The sequence below is a fragment of the Tiliqua scincoides genome, chromosome 6, assembly GCF_035046505.1.
Source record: "Tiliqua scincoides isolate rTilSci1 chromosome 6, rTilSci1.hap2, whole genome shotgun sequence".
In the NCBI taxonomy this organism is placed as follows: Eukaryota; Metazoa; Chordata; class Lepidosauria; order Squamata; family Scincidae; genus Tiliqua; species Tiliqua scincoides.
The window spans coordinates 82294435-82308859 of NC_089826.1; the positions used below are offsets into that span (position 1 = coordinate 82294435).

The 14425-nt window shown below is 46.5% G+C and overlaps 1 pseudogene; it reads right to left on the reverse strand.

The window, feature by feature from the left end:
- Positions 1 to 13915: 13915 nt before the first annotated feature.
- LOC136656685 (5S ribosomal RNA) lies at positions 13916 to 14032 on the reverse strand (annotated as a pseudogene).
- Positions 14033 to 14425: the final 393 nt, after the last annotated feature.

Genomic DNA, 14425 nt, shown 5'->3' on the forward strand with positions numbered 1-14425 from the left:
TCCAGGGCCACGTGAAGTTCTTCTAGGGTTGGTTCACTGTCAAGCTCTTCCAGCACAGGCAGGCACTCAATGTATTCCAGGTATAATGTATTTCATTGTATAATTCCAATGTATTCCAATGTATTCCAATGTATTGTATAATTCCATTGTATAATTTCAATGTATAATTCCAGGTATAATGTATTTCAATCTAGACCAGGTGCAAACAATGTATACCTCCATAGGTATTCAGTGCCCTGTTCCAGAAGTGAGATCACAGAAAACATGGTGAAACCTCGGCTTCATCTTGTACTCATTGCAACTTGCTTGTCCACCTAGAGGCTTTAATTCATGTGCTGCGCAATCTTGCATGTGGATATTTACCAGGGTTGGGAACTCGAGTCAGAGACTCGAACCTGAGTTGCAAAAATGCATGATTTTTGCTGACTCAGTGATTCGTGAGTCACGCGTGTGGAAGACTCTGAAAATGACTCAAGTCAGGGCCCCCCTGACTCAGCACTCATCCCCACACATGCTGACTCGAGTCTGCCTTTGTCTGGGTGTGCTTGCTTACTGTTTTTGCAGTGTGAAAAGCCTTTTGGGGCCAGCATTCCAACCAGGCAAGCAGCAGGGAGTTCCAGCCACGAGGCAGGGAAGGGTTAATGCTTCCTTTCACAGTTCAAATCGAGATGTAGGGGGTGGTGACTTGGCAGCCTGTCTCGAATCAAGCCCAGCAGGGTTTTCCCATCCCTGATTAGGAATAAGTCTCATTGAGGTCAATGGAGTTCAGGCCTCATTAATAGTGCAATCCTATGCATGTCGACTCTGTAAGTCTCACTGAGTTCATTGGCACTTACTTCCAGGTAAGTGTGTATGGGAGTTCATCCTCAGTGCGTATAGGATTGTAGCATCAGAGATATATAGCTCACCTTATCACTCAGAGTTGATCAAACATTGAGTCTCACACTCACCTCAGAACGTAGCACACCATTGGTTACTTTGAGCCCAATCCTATGCATGTCTATTCAGAAGTAAGTTCCAATATAGTCAATGGGTCTTACTCCCAGGTAAGTGTGGATAGGAGTGAGGCCTTTGTTCTTGTGCTTAGCAGTCTGCCATGCTTATTTTGCTATCTAAATATATTTCAATATTCATGTGTAGTATTCATTTTTGCTAAAACAGAACAACAGTTCAATCCTATGCATATTTACTTACAAATAAGTGCCACTGAGTAAGTGGATGGGATTGCAGCGATGCAATTTGACGCTCCTAACCATGTTTACCAAGGATTTAGTCCCATTAATATTGGCTTTGAAAACAGCAGACTTCGCTTTCCAAGTAAACATGCAGAATGTTGGGCTGCTTGAATAGCAAGTAAGGGATTGTTTTTCTTAATACAACCATGTTTATCTCATGAACTGCAACCCTAAAGACATCTACTATGGACAAAATCCCATTGAAATGTCTTTAGGATTGCACTGTGTGTGTTTTTTGGTATAATGTAGGTAAGTTCAAACCGATCAACTATGAGTGGGTGTGTAGTGAGGGGGCGGGAGATAAGGTAGAATTGCCCCACCGGAGTCCTCCAACACAAGCACTCACAACCCAAGCTCTCCAGCCAGAGTGCGTGAGTTGTGAGTGTTTGCACACTCACAGCTTTGTCGGCAGCACTTTTCAGAGGACTTGGGTTCTGCCTCCACACCTTGCATCCCTGATTGGATGTGTGCTCTTTGACTTCCCACTTCAGCTGGCTGTTTCCTGCATGAGTGATATAAATTCGGAAATGCTGCGGTCTACCACAAATCTGGAGTAGACACCAACACCTCTACCGTCATAAGTCACTGTAGAAATTAAGACAAAAACCAAAACACCATTAATCTAAATGAAACAAAAGCTTGACATGCTGCTACTGCCTCGGCTTTGCAAATTGCACCTTGGCCGCTGTGTCTTTAATCTTTGAATGGCCTTCCCTGGGTCATCAATTTTGCTTTGCTACGTCTCTCAGTCTTTAGTGCATCCAATTACAGTACTATATTGTCTTTAGTTTTCACTTGTTAGATCAAAGGAAAGTGTTCAGACATTCTATACAAGCTGAGGAGGTCATGTACTCTTGAAATACAGTGTGAATACATATATTTTTAAAGATGAGTTTTTTTGTGTATTTGTAAAATGTGTTGGAGCTCACTGAAAACCTGTGTGAGCTTAAATGGCAGCATATGCATTTGAGGAATGCATTAAGCATTCTTAGGGCAGAATTATTAATTCTGAGGTCAGCGTTCTGCTGAACAGAAAGTTAATATCCTTGAATGCCAATTGAGCAGGAACCACTGACCTCACAGTAAAGCAGCACAACCCCATGGATGTTTACTTAGAAGCAAATCCCACTGTGTCCAATGGAGCTTGTTCCCAGCCCAGGCAAGTGTCTAATGGGGCTTACTCCCAGGCAAATGTCACAGGATCACAGTCTAATGAGTGTGGGCAATGAGGCTGCTGGAGCTCTCCCTCAGGTAAGTGGACTTTTGTCCCCTTGCCCCGGAGACAGCCCGGCAGCCACTAAGTGGCTACTCAGTCCTGCACCAGCAAAATTGTTGGTGCTGGTACGTGAAGCCCTGTGTTGGCAGATCAAGCCTGGGAAGAGGAATAGGATCTGGTGGCAGCTTCTACCGCCATCCCTGCCCCCTCCTGGGTCTGGTCTGCCCACCTCCGTACCCCCCCGCCACCCTTCCCCACAACATTTTGCCCTTTTCTACCTTTCCCCACTACATCTGCTGCCACCTGATGTAGTTGCCCCCCCTCGCTTTATGGTAGATGCGACTTACAGAGCCTACCTTCGCACCAGTCAGTGACGAACTTACCAGCATCAGTGCCCCGAGCCTCTCCATCCAGTTCGGCTGCAACCAAGTGCTTTCCGGCACTTTCTTGTTGTTGCCGTGTGCAGCAGGGCAGCGTGTAAGAGACTGGTGCTGCAGCCCTGGTGGATTCAGCTACCCAACACATTTTGTGATATGAACATTTAATGATTTTATAAGTCCACATTTGAATTTGGACGTCAACTGTAATTTCCCTTTAAATCATATTTATAGTAGATCTATTTGTAATAGTCCCTATAATTCTATTTCCATGCGATGTAGTCTTTACCTTTTGGAATTCAAAATATATTAAAAAAATAAACTACTTAAGCTAAGTTGATACGGGAATAAATATACCAAAAATAGTTTCAACAATCACTGGCAAAAAATAAAGTATTGTTCAAATCCAAGAAAAAAAAAAATCATGGAAATGTATCAGGAAGCAATTTGTCAGATGCCTTAAGGAAAGAATAACATGTTTGGTCTTCAGTCTGACACTGTCAAGGCCAGTTCAAGACATTTTGGAACCTGATCATGGAACATACACATGGCACTTCCCTTCCTACTATTTAACATGTGTCACAATCGACTAGGATGTTAATCCACAAAATCTTAATGTTCTAACTAAAATGCTTAATGTTCACTGTAAGCCAATGTGGTGTAGTAGTTGGACTGTGGCCAGGGAGGTCAGGGTTCAAATCTACACTTAGCCATAAAGCTTTCTGGATGAACTTGGGTCAGTTTCTCCGTCTCTCACATAGCCTAATCCGCATCAAAAAGTTGTTGTGTGGGTAAAGTGGGACAACTTATATCCATGACTGACATCCTGAACTCAGTGGAGAATAGCTGCAATACAAATGTAAACTCATGTCCACGGGGCTTACACAGAAGAATTTGCAAGTGGATTGCACCTCACTAAATAGATTGATATACTTCCCACACTGCCATTCCTAATGGTTACCCAAGCGTGGTGTCTCGTATAGCTGCCCCACCTTTATGCTTTATGGCAGATGTGACTTACAGAGCGCAATCCTAACTTGTGCTGGAAACAGGCAGAGCAAGCAACTGTTACCCTGCACATGCCTGATCTTGTCTGATCTGGGAAGCTAAGCAGGCTCAGGCCTGGTTAGTACTTGGAAGGGAGACCGCCTGGGAATACTGGGTGCTGTAGGCTTATACCATAGTCTTTCGAGACTGAAGGTTGCCAACCAGTGTGCCTGCACCATATCCAGTGCAAGTTTCAGGCAGCCAGAGGCTCAGCTAGTGGTAAGGGGAAACTTTCCCCCTTACTCTGGGGAGAGCCACTAAAGACCCAGTTGGGCTAATAGGATCCACAGGTGGTGCAAATTCAAGCAGACTGGAACTGCCCTGGGCCTCCTGCAAATGGAGTCAGGGTCCAGTATATCCACTGGGCCCTGGCCCTTCCTTCTGCTCCCTGTCCACCTGCCCATGGTCCCACCCTTCACCAGCCTTCCCCCCTCCCTGAAACATCTCCCTCCCGCCACATTCCAGCCCTCCTTACCCCCCAGACCCATGTGACAGCAGAGCTCAGCCGATGCAACTCACCCTCTCCCTAGAGTCCACAGCAGTGCAGGGAGGCCGGCGCATGGATGTGCGCCAGATGTGTCCCAGGAGAGTGGTGCAAAAGTGCTTGATCCATTGGCATTGATCTGACAGTTACAGGATTTTGTAGTGCTTTGGAAGTTGGATTTAGACTTAGAAGATCCAGGTCCAAATCCCCACTCAACCATGAAGCTTCCTGGGTGACCTTGAGCCAGTCACTCTCTCTCTCTCAACCTCACTTACCTCACAGGGTTGTTGTGAGGACAGGAGGAACTATGTACACCACCTTAAGCTCCTTGGAGGAAGCGTGGTATAAATACGTGAAAAATAAAATAAATAAAATTTAACCCTTGTTGTGCACAGCTTTGGGTATAGTGCTGCCAGATGGGCTTAGGATATGACAGACGTCACACTGGTGTCTTACAATGCCTGTGTGGTGTCCAAATAGAATTGGACTATTAATAACAAAATGTTACATTATACTAGAGCCATAATCTGTTGGCAACCTTCAGTCTCGAAAGACTCTGGTATCACGCTCTGAATGGTGGTTCTGGAACAGCGTCTAGTGTGGCTGAAAAGGCCAATTCGGGAGTGACAATCCCTTCCACACCAGGAGCAAGTGCAGTCTGTCCCTGGTCTGTCTCCCTGGCTATGGGCCTTCCTTCTTTGCCTCTTTGCCTCAGACTGTTGGCCAAGTGTCTCTTCAAACTGGGAAAGGCCATGCTGCACAGCCTGCCTCCAAGCGGGCCACTCAGAGGCCAGGGTTTCCCACCTGTTGGGGTCCACTCCTAAGGCCTTCAGATCCCTCTTGCAGATGTCCTTGTATCGCAGCTGTGGTCTACCTGTAGGGCACTTTCCTTGCACGAGTTCTCCATAGAGGAGATCCTTTGGGATCCGGCCATCATCCATTCTCACGACATGACCGAGCCAACGCAGGCGTCATGTTGTGAGCCATAATGACATAGAGCCATAATGGACTGCCTTTTCACCCAGGGCATTAATAACACAACTTTACATGATTTATGACTTGGGTTCTCCCCGAAGGAGGGGGGTCTTGCAGTGGCCGCTTTGTGCACCTGTTCTTTCTTTATGGAGCCTGGGACCTCCACAGAAGAAGGAATGGGGCGTGCAAATCCAGCAGTGCCTCCTAAGAACAGAAGAACAAGAGGAGTCCTGCTGGATCAGGCCACTAGTCCAGCTTCCGGTATCTCACAGTGGCCCACCAAATGCCCCAGGGAGCACACAAAACAACAGTCTCTCCTCCTCTGTAACTAGAGCAGAGCCTGTGGGCAGTCATGCGCCCCCACTTGGTAGAGTGCCCATGGCAGGTGCTCCTCAGGTTCCACCCTGAATGCAGCTCTGCATGAAACATGCATGTTATTCAGAAGATTAATATACTCTCCTTTCCAAACCACCTCCCCTCAATAACTATGTACTAACTGAATTGTTGAACCTTTCCAACTATGTTCAGTTGGTCATATTCGGGAACCTTTTTTTTTTTTTTTTTAACTCTGCAAGACTATACTGTGGGATCTGACCCACGGACCACTCTTTGCAAAGAGCTGTTTTAACCATATGGTTGCTTATCCAACCATGTGCATGAGCAGCAGTGACATAGCTAGAGGGGGTGCAAAGCACTAAATTTTGCAGGGAGCCCCACCACAGTGTGCAAGCAGCCCTTCCCCCTCCCCTTTGGAGCCATTCTGGGTAGGGGAGCACAATGGAGGTGTTTGCCTCCGCTCCATTTTGCTCCCCTGCCCAGAATGGGGGAGGGTGAGGAGGCACTTGCATGCTGTGGTGAGGCTCCCTGCAAAACTTAGTGCTTTGCACCCCCTCTGGCTACACCACTGACGCACCTGGGGCTTCTCACATGGAGCCCTCTTCAAAAGCAGTAATAATGTCTTTCAGCTGTTCAGTGGAAGACAAAATCCACTCCTGGCTTTCTTACTCAGTACCTAATTGTTACGCAGGCAGCTTTTTGAAGGCTCCAAGAGTACAGCCCCAGCTGAGGGACTGAACATGTGCATGGCTCGGGTCTGCACCTTTTCCAGCTCAGTGGTCACCCTGTCCCAAAAAGCTTCTATCACAGCACTGGGGGAAAACAAATGTGCAGAAAAGGGCAACCCAAATGATTAAGGGCCCAATCCTATCCAACTTTCCAGTGCTGATGCAGCCATGCCAATGGGGTGTGCACCGCACCCTGCAGTGGGGAGTCCGTCACTGAGGCCTCCTCAAGGTAAGGGGACACTTGTTTCTTACCTTGGGGTTGCATTGAGGTTGCATCAGTGCTGGAAAGTTGGATAGGGTTGGGCTCTAAGGTGCTAGAGTAGTTTCCCCAAATTGAAAGGCAAAACCACTTGGGGTTCTTGAGTTTAGAAGAAAGAGTGCTCCCTTCCCAAGCATCCTCCGTTTCTCTGTGTCTTCCCACCTGCTCTGCTTCTCCTGCTGTTCACTGGATCAGGTAAGTTAGTGGAAGAGGCAAGTGGCAGGAGGGCTAAACAGGGTCACAGAGGGGCCAAAATGGGGTGGGCGAGGGCAGCAACAGGGGAGAGGGATGGGAAGATCAGCTCCAGGAAGGCAGTGGGTCTGGTGGCAGCCAAATCCTAGCCCCCTTCCTGGACTGGTGCCATTGTGGTGGTCCACACGCACAGTGAATTCATTTTCACAGGTGTGAGTATACTGCTCCGTGCTGTGGAGGTTTATCCCCAAATAAAGGAGACCTCTACAATTGTGCCCCCCCCCAAAAAAGGATGCAGAGGTAGCCATTTTGGCATTGCTGCCTTGAGGGGGGGGGAGAGAGAATTGGACGGAGCTGTAGGAACTTAAGCATTGCTTTCTCTTGCTATAAGCAGTAAAGCATCTTTCTGGTTGATGTTACTGACTGCAGGTGCTCTTTCTAACAGAGAAGATCCAGTGGGGGCCAGGCCACCTTGGGTAGTTCTAGGGACAGTTCCTCTTTGGGCTCAGCCTTATGGCTTCTGACAGCAGCTCTTGGGGTTTTCAACAGGGATCCTTCCTAGCCCCATGTCAGGGAGATGTCAGGGAGTGAACATGCCACCAGTTGTTGGCATCCTTCAGTCTCGAAAGACCATGGTGTCACGCTCTGAATGGTGGTTCTGGAACAGTGTCCTCTCCAGAGCGCGAAGCCTGGGTAAAGTAGGTATGGAGGATAGGCTGTTACCCATGCAGCAAATCCCCCCTCTCCACGTCGCTGAAATGGTCCAATGGAAAGGCAGAGGCCAATATGGTTGGTTCCAGCAGCGTCGCAGGAGTTGCCAGAACGTGACTGTGTTCAGCCATGAACTGCCTCAGGGACTCCAGCTCCAGATTTTGCCTCGAGGTTGACTCCTGAAGCCTTTTCCATAACTGGATGTAGCCACAAGGCAGTGGAGGTTTGGGATCAGAGTTTTCCTTCTCTCGGATGAGCTGCCTTCCCAGGCTAATGACTCCCAATGAACATGCCACCATCAGTATGCAAAGCAACTGCTTTTTCACTGAGCTACGGTTCTACCCCTGACTGCAAAACAACTCAAGCAATTTGTGCAAGGCAAAAGGAAATATATAAGTGCATTGCAAGCCAGAAACAATGGCTGAAAAGGCATTTGTCAACAGCAGCCAATATCAGTGAGAACAACATGGTAATGTAACATCCCTCTGAGTTTATAGAAAGCAGTGGCGTAGCTAGAGGGGGTGCACAGCACTAAGTTTTGCAAGGAACCTCACCCCAGTGTGCAAGGGGCCACTCCTCTTCAGAGCCAGGTGCATGACTCAGTTTTGCTCCTACTGTCTGGAATGGCTCTGAAGGGGAGGGGACCCTTGCATACTGCTGTGAGGCTTCTGCAGAACTTAGTGGTTTGCACCCCCTCTAGCTATGCCACTGATAGCAAGGTACTCCTGGAATGTCTCCTGCTTCTGGTTGAAGATTTGAGCACCAGAGTGGAACAATCATTAGGCACATCAGACATAAGAGAAGCAGCTTAGGAAGTAGAGACATGCATGGAAGTGCTTTTCAGCATCCCAGCACTAGAGAATCATGTGGTACTCAGTTTCTGATTATGCGGCAGTACACCTGCTGCTTTCATAAAGCCTTCTCCCCAAGGAGGCCAAATAATTGTCCTTCATTGCAGGATAGCTGTGTAATCATGCCCAGAAGAGAGATGCTTGCAAATGTTTTCTTCAAGTAATTGCCTGAAAGAAATTCAAAAGGAATGGATTGTCCAGAATTGCCTGCATCTGGTTTCATGTGCAAGTCGATTGAGTGAGGAAAGGAGAACCAGCAAAGGATGTCATGACTTTAAAGCAGCCCTTTTCAACCACTGTGCCCTGGCACATTTGGTGTGCTGCGAGTGGCCCACAGGTGTGCCATAGGAATTTGGGGGTAGGTCATTTACTAGTAGGGCCAATGGGGATGTGAGCCCCCCACCAGCACTGTAGTGTGCCTTGTCAATTGTCAAAAACCTGATGGTGTGCCTTGACAATTTTAGTACCTTGCCAGTGTGCCATGAGATGGAAAGGGTTGAAAATGACTACATCAAAGCATAATTTAACACGACACTGGAGTCTTTAAGCCACGGATTAAAACACATTATAGGATCTAGTCCCAACGTTTCACTTTCAACTGTGGAAAGCATCTTTGGGGGTTGTAAAGAATTTGTATCCTGTCATCTGCCGGTTTAACTTCCAGCTCCTACTAGAATTTTTAAGTCAATGTTGTGACCATTGTTAAGCAGGTGCGACTCAGTTCATAAGCACCCAGTGTACCTATATACGCATGCGTATGTCAGTTTCGGCCTTGCGTGTCAGAAACCTATTTGCATAAAGCCTGTTTGTATAAAGTGATCATGGCATTCTTAACGATGGCACACCATAAAAGGATAGGTTCATTGTGATCTAAAAAAACTTCACTGAAAAATAATTCTCTCGAGCAGCAATTCCCAAATGTCTACAACAGGGTTTTTCAGACTGGGGCATCGCGACGCTTCAGCCTGTGGGCTCGGGCCTGTTTCCCCTTAAGGGATGGGGGCAGCCAGGAGGCAACTAAACCAGAAGTGGAGCGCGCACCTCCAGGAGGTGTACCCAAGCCCCTGCAGCACCCCTGAGCGGTGTGATCCTGGGTTGCAAGTAAGTAGTTACAAGAGAGGGGTGAAAGCAGTGACACAATCACCAGGATCATGTGCTGTCAGGGACAATGGGGAACTTTTTATACCTACTTGGTGGGTAGTACTGGCCTCCTAAGGGGTTCAGGGAGCCCACAAATGCCTTCGCGGGGCTCCCCAATCTTCTGAATACCTAAAAATAGAGAGTGCAACCCACTGCTGGTTTCATGATTGCAAACCACTTTGTGAACTTTTAGTTGAAAAGCGGTATATAAATATTGTTAATATTAATAATCAGAAGTCCCTTGTGATGTCTGGTTGGCAACCTTCAGTCTCGACAGACTATGGTATAAGCCTACAGCACCCGGTATTCCCAAGCGGTCTCCCATTCAAGTACTAACCAGGCCTGACCCTGCTTAGCTTCCAAGATCAGACGAGATCAGGCATGTGCAGCGTAACAGTTCTATTTTTAGCCATTCAGAGGCTTTGAGAACTTTCCTGGAGAAATGCATGTTTATCATAATAGAACCAAAAATCTTTGGGAAATGGAGATAACAGGTCAGAGCTGGAAAAATTTTGAAAACCCATCATCTAAAATGGTCATGAGAGCATCAGAATGGATAGCTCTCTGCTGGCATTCTGAAGTTTCCTATGGTCATTTTAAAGCACTTCCCACTAGTCAAGAGTGCCATTTTGAAGGTCTCTGCAGTTTTGCCAGGGGTCTCTGTTGCAACCTGCTGCTGGCAGATAAATTAGCAGCAGGTCTCCTGCAGGCACCTTCCCCTAACTCCATTGATCCCATAGACTCAATAGTTCAACATCCGCAGATTCAGGACCTGCTGGCGTGTCCAGGAACATAACCCCTGCAGATAAGAACTGACCATATACTAAGTATGTGCAATTGAGTCAAGCACTCCTTCTTCCCCAGTTCACCTTATCTCCATTGTCCTCCCTTCCCTGCATTGCCTCCCCTGTGCCAAATCTTAGATGATAAACATCTCCAGGAAGGACCTTTAAGGCAGACCTTTAAGGCAGACCTTGCTGGCTCTTTAAGGCAGATGCTCATTGATGATTTTGATACCTTCACTTTCGCTGTTTATTGTCTGTTCCGGCTGCTACAGAGTCAGCAACCTTGTCAGCTTGTGTTTAATGCAACTCTGCTAAAAATCCACCTAGGGAGTTACTTCCTTAAATATGTTCTGTAAGGCGAGGGGCACTGAAGAGTTTCAAGAAGGCACTGAAGCTCTTGCTTGACAGATCTGTTTATTAAAATACCTTGGTCTTCATTTTGAACAATGTGTCTTCTCCAGACATTTAAATCTCCAGAAGTAGTTGTCTGCTCTCAAATGCCACATTTGCAAGTGATTCAGCCTTGAGTGGAGTGCTACGGTCTGTTCCAACAGTTCTGTTAAACCATTCCCAACTGTTTTATAAAACCATTTGTGAACATCCCTCTGGCTTAACAATGCTGCAGCTAGCTAGCTAGTTCACTTGATTCAATTAATGGTCAACCTTATCAACAAAGCATTCAAATCTTAATAATAAGACTTAGTATTTGTCTAGCACTTTGTAGCATTCAGAATTCTTCACAGTGCCATCCTATTCTGGAATTCCCAACTGTTTCTGTGAATAAACCCCACTGAACCCAATGGGGCTTACTCCTGAGAAGGCATGTTTAAGTTTGCACATAAAAAGTAGACCTAAAAAACAACATTAAAAATTTTTTTGGTTGGCAACCTTCAGTCTCAAAAGACTCTGGTATCGCACTCTGAATGGTGGCTCTGGAACAGCGTCTAGTGTGGCTGAAAAGGCCAATTCGGGAGTGACAATCCCTTCCACACTGGGAGCAAGTGCAGTCTGTCCCTGGTCTGTCTCCCTGGCTATGGGCCTTCCTTCTTTGCCTCAGACTGTTGGCCAAGTGTCTCTTCAAACTGGGAAAGGCTATGCTGCACAGCCTGCCTCCAAGTGGGCCACTCAGAAGCCAGGGTTTCCCACCTGTTGAGGTCCACTCCTAAGGCCTTCAGATCCCTCTTGCAGATGTCCTTGTATCGCAGCTATGGTCTACCTGTAGGGCGCTTTCCTTGCACGAGTTTTCCATAGAGGAGATCCTTTGGGATCCGGCCATCATCCATTCTCACAACATGACCGCGCCAACGCAGGTGTCTCTGTTTCAGCAGTGCATACATGCTAGGGATTCCAGCTCATTCCAGGACTGTGTTTGGAACTTTGTCCTGCCAGGTGATGCTGAGGATGCGTCGGAGGCAGCGCATGTGGAAAGCGTTCAGTTTCCTCTCCCGTTGTGAGTGAAGAGTCCATGACTCGCTGCAGTACAGAAGTGTACTCAGGACACAAGCTCTGTAGACCTGGATCTTGGTATGTTCCATCAGCTTCTTGTTGGACCAGACTCTCTTTGTGAGTCTGGAAAATGTGGTAGCTGCTTTACTGATGCGTTTGTTTAGCTCGGTATCGAGAGAGTGTCGGAGATTGTTGAGCCAAGGTACACAAAGTCATGGACAACCTCCAGTTCATGCGCAGAGATTGTAATGCAGGGAGGTGAATCCATATCCTGAACCATGATCTGTGTTTAACATTAACAACAGTTCCTAACATAAAACATGCATGAAAAAGAGCACAAAAAATCTATATTTCTCTCACTTGGGATTTGCATCTTTTCAAGTCATGAAACTGCTCTAGGTGACTCAGAAAGTGCCCTCATGGCTCTTTTTCAAGTTGAGTTGCAGGGTGTGGAGATTCTAGACTTGGCTCGAGTCGAGCTGTGCAGGACCTTCCCATCCTTGCTCATGAGTGTGTTTATCAAGGTGATTGGGATCACTCTCTTTATATATTTTTATTTTGTTAAGGATCAAGAAGCAAGATCATGATTTCACCGTCTAACAATAATGCTGGCAAAATTTCACTTGTTGATGTCTGTCAAAGGGTGTGCCCTGTTTGTCAAAAATAAACAGCTTCCAATTTTGAAGGAAAACACAAGTGTCATGACTGTCTTCCTTCTTTGAATCTAATATAATTAATTGGCGTTGACTTCACAACAAGAGTCATTTAATTTATCTTCCCCCTCAGGACTGATGGAATAATTTTTTTTCCCCTGAATGTTTAGCATTGCACATTCTTGCTGCAATCATCATGGCTGAAAACATGTGGTGGTGATGCAACAGTAGATAAGTTAGTTCAGGCAACAGAAGGCTCAACTCTAAGTATGTCTGAGTCTTTTTTTTAATCTACTCTCCTATTTTTCTTCAGTACAAGTTAGCAAATGTACAAATCCACTTACAAGGAAATATCACCACCCTCTTCATTTCCAACACTTTTTGTTGGTGGTGCCCCCTTATTTTATGCAGTGGAGTAAAATGCCTGTTGATAATTTGAAATGGTTTTCCTGGAAAGCCTATATAGAACAAACACTGTTATCAGCTTTCCGAACATATTTTGACGTTTCAAACATTATGGCCTCCTCTCAGTCTTTTCCTTAATGTACCATAAAACTATAACAAAAAGAATATAATTTAGAGATACTTTTTTTTTAGTGTTGTTATGTGTTGTATGATTTTACTTGATCTTTGTTAGAGAAAGAGTAACTCCATTTTGAAATATCAGCCATGCTGAATTATATTGAGTTATGTAAGGTCATCTTACTGGTTGCATAACTAAGCTGGCCTGATCTGCCCTGACTCAAGGAATGAGTGCAGCAATCATGCTGGGAGAGAGGAGGTGGGGCCATGGAAGCTATAAAAGAGACATGCCGGCATTTGGGGGCAGGGGCTTCTCTTCTGATTTTGTTTGGAACTTGACCCATGTGTATGAGCTAATAAATTTACTTCAGAACTTACTGATGTTGATCTGGTTGATCTAGCACATCGGGTGTCAAACCCCGGCCAGCAGGCCAGAACTGGTGTCCACCGTGATCCTTGCCCTTGGATGAACAGAGCTCACCATTCTGCCTGGGGGCCTCCATGTCGTGCCGCAGATCACCCCCAACTTTCACGCTGGCCAGCCGCTTCTGGAGTCTGTCGCCCCAGCAGGTTTTGCACCCAGATTTCTGGGCATGCACAGCTGGCCAGAACGAAAGTCAGGGCAATCTGTGGTGAGATAGGAAGGCCCCTGAGTGGAACGGTAAGCTCTGTCTGCACCGGGGACACCTTTACCAGCATGCAGCCATCTCCACTTTGGAGACCACTGATCTAGCAATTGCACAACAAACTTGAAGTAGCCCCCTTGAAGGCTATACAAGGCAGGGGTTCGTGTAACAGTGCCAAACTCATGATGTGGCATTTGTTGACCACTGGATCCTCCTCTAGCTGACAGTCCACAGTAATCCTCCTCTAGCTGCAACACACCTATGAAATTTTCGCAGCACACCACCTAAAAATCATTGGTTGGCAACTTTCAGTCTCGACAGACTATGGTATAAGCCTACAGCACCCAGTATTCCCAGGTGGTCTCCCATCCAAGTACTAACCAGGCCTGACCCTGCTTAGCTTCCGAGATCAGACAAGATCGGGCATGTACAGGGTAACAGTTGCTTGATCTCAATCATTCTACCTACTCTGTCAGTGGCACTCTCAAGTTTTAGACAGTTTTGCCCAGCATTCAACTTGAACCTGTCAGCAAGCAAAGCATATGCTATCTTACAGAGCTATAGCCCCAAATGAGGGCTTGTAGACTGTGAGCACAATCCTATACATGTCTACTCAGAAATATGTCCCATTGTTTTCAATAGGAAAATGCATATAGACTTGCAGCCTGTATTGCTCTGAGCATGTGACAGGAACAGCCACAACTCTGGTGTCTAAGTTGCAATGGATATGAGCAACACTATCTTCAAAGTACTTTGCAAATAATTCACAGTGGGATTTTCGGAGTCCCTTGAGGTTCTGGTGACAGAAAAGTACTCATTCATGGCCATCCCCACTCCTAAGA